The sequence below is a fragment of the Lupinus angustifolius genome, chromosome LG01, assembly GCF_001865875.1.
Source record: "Lupinus angustifolius cultivar Tanjil chromosome LG01, LupAngTanjil_v1.0, whole genome shotgun sequence".
Classification (NCBI taxonomy): domain Eukaryota; kingdom Viridiplantae; phylum Streptophyta; class Magnoliopsida; order Fabales; family Fabaceae; genus Lupinus; species Lupinus angustifolius.
In genome coordinates, this window is record NC_032009.1 from 27,655,250 (window position 1) to 27,663,850 (window position 8,601).

Consider the following 8,601-nt stretch of genomic DNA (forward strand, 5'->3'; position numbering starts at 1 on the left):
CACAACTCTTGAGGTTTTGTTATTAATGCATTTTCGGTTTCTTCACTATTGGTTTCTCTACTCTATTTCAGAATGTAGTTTTCTTAATCCCATTGTTTAGAAACTGGTTTGTGAGTTTACTATTGATAAGTGTATTTCATGGGCTGAAATCTTTTCATTTTCCTTTCTCCCCATTCAAAACTCAAGTCACAACAGACTCTTAAAAGTTACTTTAAAATAAATAACTAAAATAAAAGTATATAAAATATTAATAGTATAATTAACACTGAAAAGTGTATCAACTTCCTCTAATATTTTCTAATAATTACACTTATCTCCTTGAATAATATTGCGAAATTATTGTCCTAAAACACAAGTGTAACTTTTGTAGTCATTTTTTATCAGCAATGCGATCTTTATTAATTAAGGTATAAAGAAATTAGGTGAACAAGTGGTACTCCTATCCATATAATCTCTACGATTAACAAATATAAAGACAAGTTGAAGGATTAATCACCCATTCTACAGAAGAAAAGGAGAAGAAAGGAAAAAAAAAAAGCATTGAGAAGGCTCCAAGAGTGCAAGAGAATAAGGTCCATCACCTCATCATTATGGAACCTCTTATTCTAAAAAATAACTTTGTTCCTTATATGCCAAATAGTCCAAATTGTGACAAACTAGAGAGCCACCCACAATTTTTTATTCTTGTTCCCCAATCTTATAAAGTTTTCATGGATTGAAAAAAGAGTCTTGACTTCGTTATGAATAACAGAAGAGAAACCAAAACTAGAGTAAAGCTTTTGGCAAACAAGATATGAAGCTGAACATGTGAAAAACAAATTATTAGTAGATTCTTTCAACTCACTACAAAGAGAACAAAGAAGGTGGTCTTGATCATTTATTCCACCTATATGAGCAAGATTCACTTTAGTTGGTATCCCATCCAAGACAATTTTCCACACTAGGCACCTCATATTTGTTGGAACATTACACGCCTAAAGTCTTTTGAAGAAAACAATTTCATTGCTCCCTTCCATCTTTTGTAGAGTTTGATAAGCATTCCTCACAATGTACTGTCTAATTGTGTCATGAATCCAAATCCAAGAGGTATCAGTATGTTGTTTAGGAGTAGTGCCATGAAGGTGGCTTAGAAGCTCTTCGTATTCCTCATCCTCCCAAGTGAACAAGTTCATTCTCCATCTCAATTTCCATGACCAAACCCCATTACTCCAAACACCCAAGGAATCAATAGTTGCCTCTTGATCTAGAGCCACTTGAAATAGTCTAGGAAAATTTTTTTTGAGAGTTTCACTCCCAACCCACAAGTCTATCCAGAAATGAACATATGAGCCACTACCTAAAGATCTATGAATAACAATATCCACTCAACCATAACCTATTCATTCCTTAGTTTGACTAAGAGACCCTAATTGTCTCCACCAAGAAAAGCCCCTTCTAAAGCAATCTAAATCACTGTTTCCTGTACACCTTAAAACCCCATCCTCATATCTTGATTTTAAGACTTTCACCCACAAAGAATTACCCTCACTTAACAATCTCCATCTCCACTTATCTAACAAGGCCAAGTTAAACAAGAATAAATTTTGTATCCCAAGAACACCTTCTTCTCTAGGTCTGCACACTTTCTCCCACCTCACCCAATGAATCCCTTTTCTCTCTTCCCCCTTCCCCCAAAGGAATTGTCTCTGAATTTTGTCAATCACATTTATAACAAAAATCGGGCTTTATAGAAAGAAAAGAAATAGATAGGCAAGGAACACAATACTGACTTAAGGAGAGTTACCCTACCATCAAAGGAGATGAATTTGTGCTTCCAAAGAGAGATCTTCTTTTTGAACGAATCAATGATAGGCAAGAAAAGAAATAGATGGGAAAGGAACACAATACCGACTTAAGGAGAGTTACCCTATCACAAAAGGAGATGAGCTTTTGCTTCCAAAGAGAGAGCTTATTTTTGAACGAATCAATGATAAGAGACTAAGTAGAGAGTCTTTTGGGATTTGCACCTACAGGAATTCCCAAGAAAGTGAATGTGATGGAGCCAACAACACAATACAACTTATCCACCGCCTTCATGACAAAGTCACGACTCGAGTTAAGACCCATGAAGCAACTTTTATGGAAATTAATTTTCAGCCCAGAAGTCAATTCAAAGCATTTAAGAATACTTTTCAACACCATAATATTATGTTCAAAGTTTTCTCCAATCATAAGGGTATCATCCACATACTGAAGATGAGAAATAAAGACAACATCCTTACCAACCTTGTAACCTGAATAAATATTCTTTGACACAATCGCTCTCATAATGCCCCTAAGACCTTCAACAACGATAAGAAAAAGAAAAGGTGTTAAAGGATCACCTTGCCTCAACCCTCTAGCCATAGAGAACTCTTTGGTAGGGCTCCCATTAACCAAAATGGACACTGACTTTACTTGAAGAAGGTTTTTGATCCACACCCCCACTCGTGACAAAAATCCAATCTCTCCATTATATAAAGGAGGAACTCTCAATTCAGTGAATCATACGCATTTTCAAAGTTCACTTTAAGAATAAAGCAATCACCTCTCTTCTTCTTCCTAGCTTGGTCAATCACCTCATTTGCCACCACCACACCATCCATGATGAATGTACCTTTGATGAAAGTAGATTGGCAGTGAGAAATCACTAAGTGGATCACCTTTTTATTTCTAGCAGCAAGCACCTTCAAAATGATCTTTTGAATATATCCAATGAGTAAGATGTGACGAAATTTGTTGAGACCATGCATACATTTGTTCTTTGGAATAAGAACAGTAAATGTGACATTATATCCTCTAGGAAGAATCCCAAACCTATAGAAATCATCCACCATACTGAACACATCTTCCTTAAGGCAGTCCCAATTTTTTTTGAAGAAAGTTAAATTATAATCATCAGGTCTAGGACTTTTATCACCATCACAACTCCAAATGACATCCTTGATCTCTTCAATCTCAAATTTTGTAGTTGGGAAAGCATTATTCACATCATATAGACAATTAAAATCAATACCATAAAGAAAATGTCTTCTCTGGTTATTCTCTTCAAATTTATCCTTAAAGTAGGATGAAATGTAGTTTTTAATTTTGACTGGATCTTCTACCACTCCCCATCAACTTCAAGACCTGTGATTTCCTTGAAAATATGATTCTTATTTATAGATAAATGGAAGAACTTAGAGTTAGAGTCGCCTTCGCAGATCCATCTTTGTCTAGATTTCTGCCAAAGAAGATTATCGTTTTGCTTAGATAACCGCCACAAATCAGCAGTTGCCAACTGTCTAAACATGACATCACTTTCTGTAAGGCTAATCCTGCTACCTTTAGCATCAATAAGATTGATAGCCAACAACTTATCATCAATTTGTCTATCGAGTATACCAAACTGCTCTTTATTCCAACACTTTAAGACCATTTTAAGTTTTTTTAATTTCTCCTTAAACACAAAAGACCCCTTCCACTGATCACTAGATTCCTCCACTCATCAACAACAATCTGACCAAATAGAGGATCTGAGAGACAACAATTATTTGTACGGAAAGGTTTCGGTCACTAGACTGAAGCGTCAATCTTCAAAAGAACTAGACAGTGATCTGAAAAAGTCCTTGGAAGTTCCAACTGAACCAAACTACCCCATTTTGCCAACCATCTATCATTTATTAGAAATATGTCAATCCTACTCATAGGCTTCCATTTGGAAAGATACCAAGTAAACTTCTTACCAGAGAGAGGTAGATCAAAAAGCTCCATGTCAAGGATGAATTGCACAAACTCCTCACAATCCCTTTTATAGCTGTGACTCCCTATACCTTTTCTTTTATCCATTCGAATTGTTGAGTTGAAGTCACCTACTATGCACCACAAATCGCTATGATAACTTAACTTTGCGTTCTTAGCTTCATCCCAAAACTTTTGCTTCCCATCCAAGTCACAAGGGCAATAGACATTCATAATGGTGAAAAACTCATTATGCAATGCCCATTTACCCTTAACCAACACAAAGTTTGTCCCACAAAATATTTCCTCATCTAAGAAGGAATCCTTGTTCCAAATACTCGAATACCTCCGGAGTTACCTTCTTATGGCTTAAAGTCCCATTCAAAATTATCACCACCCCATAGAGAAGAGCACAAATTCCTGGCTGAGTTCTAAATCTTAGTTTCTTGAATACAAATGAAGTCTAGTTTATATTTCCAAACCAAATCTCTGATTTCCTTCTTCTTCAATCTCCCTCCCCCAAACTCTAATGTTAATTGATATCATCTTCATCAACTATTGGGTGACTCCCACTATCAGCAATACACTTATCATGATCCTTTGTTCCATCTCAGCCAGTCTTGCAATAATATAAGCCTCATTACCATTCCCATTTAGATTAATCCTTTCTCGAATCCTCCACATTTCTTCAGCTTCTTTAAGGAATTCGTTATTATTAGAAGTTGTAGCTGTATTCAAAATATCCTCTGTCTGTCTCACTAATCTCCTCAGCAAGAGCTTGAGATCGCCCAGAAGGTTCCTGCACAATTGTTGGAATGATTGACTTGGAACTTTTGTAGTCATTAAGACAATAAATTGAGTCAAATGGTGTTTCAACAGCTTAATGATATTTTGATAGCTAGAAAAATATTTGAATGAGTTGAAATGATTGAGGAGTTTGAAGATTCACTCAAAGTTCAATGGTCAAAACAAAGTAAGTTGTTCGATTCTCTTCTTACTCGAAGAAACATAAAAAGATAGGAAGATGGGTTAGTGATAACGGTGTTTTAAACTTTGTTAAATTCAAAGTTTATTATTTAACCAAAATTTTCTACTTTTTCCTCTAACTAAAAAGAAAACGAAAAAAACCATATGGGTTATGCAAGTTACTGATGATTGTTTCCTTGTGCAGGTGTTGAAGATGTCATGAAATATCAAAGAAGGGGGAACTTTGGAAGTATGTTATTATGTAGTTTTGATGTTATTGACTTTACTTCTTTGTGGCACAGAAGGGTTGAACACTGAGGGGCAAATCCTCTTAGAGCGTAAGAGTGGTCTTCATGATCAATTTAATCTTTTGGGAAATTGGAATTCTTCTGATGAAACACCATGTGGATGGATAGGTGTAAGTTGCATTCTTAACTATTATAATAATCAAATGGTCCAGTGACTTAATTTGAGCTCAATGGATCTTTTGGGAATTCTAAATGCTACTAGCATTTGGGGTCTTACCCATCTAGCATATCTCAATCTTGCTTGCAATAAGTTATCTGGAAATATACCTAAGGAAATTGGTGCGTGCTTGAGTTTGGAGTTCCTTTATTTGAACAATAATCAATTTGATGGACCAATTGCTGCTGAATTGGGCAAGCTGCCTGTTTTGACAAGTTTGAATATATACAATAACAAACTTTCCGGTGTTATTCCAGATGAGTCTGGCACCTTGTCATCGTTGATCGAGAAAGTTGCGTTCTCGTCGGCCCCCTGCCTAATTCCATTGGAAATCTCAAGAATCTTGTAACTTTCAGAGCTGGTGCAAATAAGTGAATAACATTTCAGGTAGCTTGCCAAAGGAAATTAGTTGATGTAAGAGCTTGGCGTATCTTGGTCTTGCACAAAATGGGATAGGAGGGGAGCTACCAATTGAGATTGGGATGCTTAGCAGCTTAACAGAACTGATTTTATGGGATAATCCGTTGTCAGGATCTATTCCTAAAGGACTCGGCAATTGTAGTAGTCTTGAGACCCTTGCAATATATGGTAATGAGCTTGTTGGACCGATCCCTCCGGATATTGGAAACCTCCAATCATTGAAGTGGTTGTTTCTCTACAAGAATAATTTGAATGGAACCATTCCTAGGGAAATTGGAAATCTTTCCTCATGTTTAGAACTTGATTTCTCAGAAAACTTTTTAGTAGGTGATATCCCTTCTGAGTTCAGCAAAATAAGTGGTCTAAATTTGTTCTTTCTCTTTGAGAACCAGCTAACTGGTGTTATACCAAATGAGTTTAGCAATTTGAAGAATCTGACATTGCTAGATCTGTCAATGAATCATCTTACAGGTCCAATTCCAGTTGGCTTCCAGTATTTCACTCGGATGTATCAGTTGCAACTTTTTGACAACAACCTAACTGGTATTATTCCTCAGGGACTCGGACCCCATAGTCCTCTTTGGGTTGTTGATTTTTCCGACAACAGCTTGACAGGAAGGGTACCTCCTCATCTATGTCGAAATTCTTGGTTGATGTTTTTGAATCTGGCATCTAATATGCTTTATGGAAATATACCAACAGGGCTATTGAACTGTGATTCATTGGCACAGCTGCTGTTGGTTGGTAACAGGCTTACTGGTTGCTTCCCTTTAGAGTTGTGTAAACTGGCAAACATTACCGCGATTGAGTTGAGTGAGAACAGGTTCAGTGGTCCACTCCCTCATGAGATTGGAACCTGCCAGAAATTGCAAAGGCTTCACATTGCAGACAACTACTTCACAATGGAGTTGCCTAAGGAAATTGGAAATATTTCTCAACGGGTGACCTTTAATGTTTCTTCAAATCTATTAACCGGAGAATCCCACCCGAAATTGTTAAGTGCAAAAATCTTCAGAGGCTTGATCTCAGTCAGAACAGCTTTACTGGTTCCTTGCCAAATGAACTTGGTACACTTCAGCAGTTGGAGATTCTCAAGCTCTCAAACAATAAAATATCCAGAAATATTCCTGCAACATTAGGTAATTTGTCAAATTTGAACTGGTTGCAGATGAGTGGCAATTTGTTTTCGGGTGAAATACCTCCTCGGTTGGGTTCTCTTTCAAGCTTACAGATTGAAATGGATCTCAGTTACAATAATCTTTCTGGAAGCATACCATCCCAGCTTAGCAATCTCAATATGCTTGAATATCTCTTTCTAAATAACAACCATTTAGATTGTGAAATTCCAAGCACATTTAACCTGCTTTCAAGCTTGATGGGGTGTAATTTCTCATACAATAACCTCTCTGGTCCTTTACCTTCCACTAAAATTTTCCAAAGTGTGGATATAAGCAGCTTTATCGGTGTTAACAAAGGCCTCTGTGGTCCACCTCTCAGTGACTGCAACGCGAATCAATCTTCTCGAGCAGATCCTTCAGCGAAGAGTGTTCATTCTCCTCTTGGTAAATCTGTCATGATCATTGCAGCTACTGTTGGTGGTGTTTCTCTCATTTTAATTGCGGTTATTCTTTAATCTTTATATTTTGAGACGGTCTGCAGAGTCTGTTGCTTCCTTGAGACACATCTAAACCAACTCTGTGGAATCAGATATCCATTTTCCTCCAAAAGAAGGTTTCACATTCCAAGATCTAGTTGAAGCTACACAAAGATTTCATTAAAGTTATGTTATTGGTAAGGGAGAAACTGGAACAGTTTATAAGGCGGTGATTAAATCGGGAAAGACCATTGCTGTTAAGTAGTTATCATCAAATAGGGAAGGGAACAACATTGATAATAGTTTCAGGGCTGAGATATTGACTCTGGGAAACATAAGGCATAGAAATATAGTGAAGTTGTTTGGTTTTTGCTATCACCAAGGTTCCAATCTACTACTTTATGAGTACATGGGAAATGGTAGCTTAGGTGAACTATTGCATGGTTCTGCAAATAATCTTGAATGGCCAATTTGGTTTATGATTGGTCTTGGAGCTGCTGAGGGTCTTTCTTACTTGCATCATGACTTCAAACCAAAGATTATTGATCGCGATATAAAATCGAATAACATTCTGCTTGACGAAAACAATGAGGCTCATGTTGGTGATTTTGGTTTGGCCAAAGTGATTGACATGCCTCAATCAAAATCAATGTCTGCAGTTGCTGGATCTTATGGTTATATTGCTCCTGGTAAGCTCCTATTTTTGCATATTTAGTTAATGAAGCATGAATTTCTTTTTATACTATATATATTGTTGACATACATAGTCTGTCAAGGTGGTTCATACTTCATATTATGATTTGCAATTTCACTTCATACTTATAAATAATGTTGATACTGATTTATTCGCTTGAAGAAATTTGAGTTTGGTGAATTCAAAAGTTTTGGTATACTAAGCAGTTTTAAAATTTGCTTTTTCATACCATGGATTTTGATGATTTAAAAGAGAGTATCTGATACTGTTAAATTATAGTTTTTTGGCAGTGACCTTGTCAACTTGCCAATGCCTTAAATTTGGCCTTTACTGCATGTGCATGTACTTTATAATTATAATGTTGACTTTCAAATTTATTTTGTAAATAAATTATTATGCGTCGTTAGATCCATGTAGCTAACTCCACCGAGTGAAATATAGACTTGGTTGTTGTTGTCGTCTATGAAGTACTAATACGGATACGAGTATCAGATACGATGCATATCCGATACGTTGATACGCATTTTCTTGAAATCGTAGGATACGATACGTTTGGGATGCATATATAAAATATGTACATAAAATCCATAAAACATAATAAATATATAATTATTATCATGAATTTTCAAATAAGGAACATATCTTGCAGAGATCACTAAATATAAAATGAAATTCATATTATCATAAGATGATCAATCCCATTTGATAGATGATCAATATTATG

The 8,601-nt window shown here is 36.1% G+C and overlaps 1 pseudogene; it reads left to right on the forward strand.

Moving 5' to 3' along the window:
• Window positions 4,563-7,914, forward strand: LOC109359434 (annotated as a pseudogene).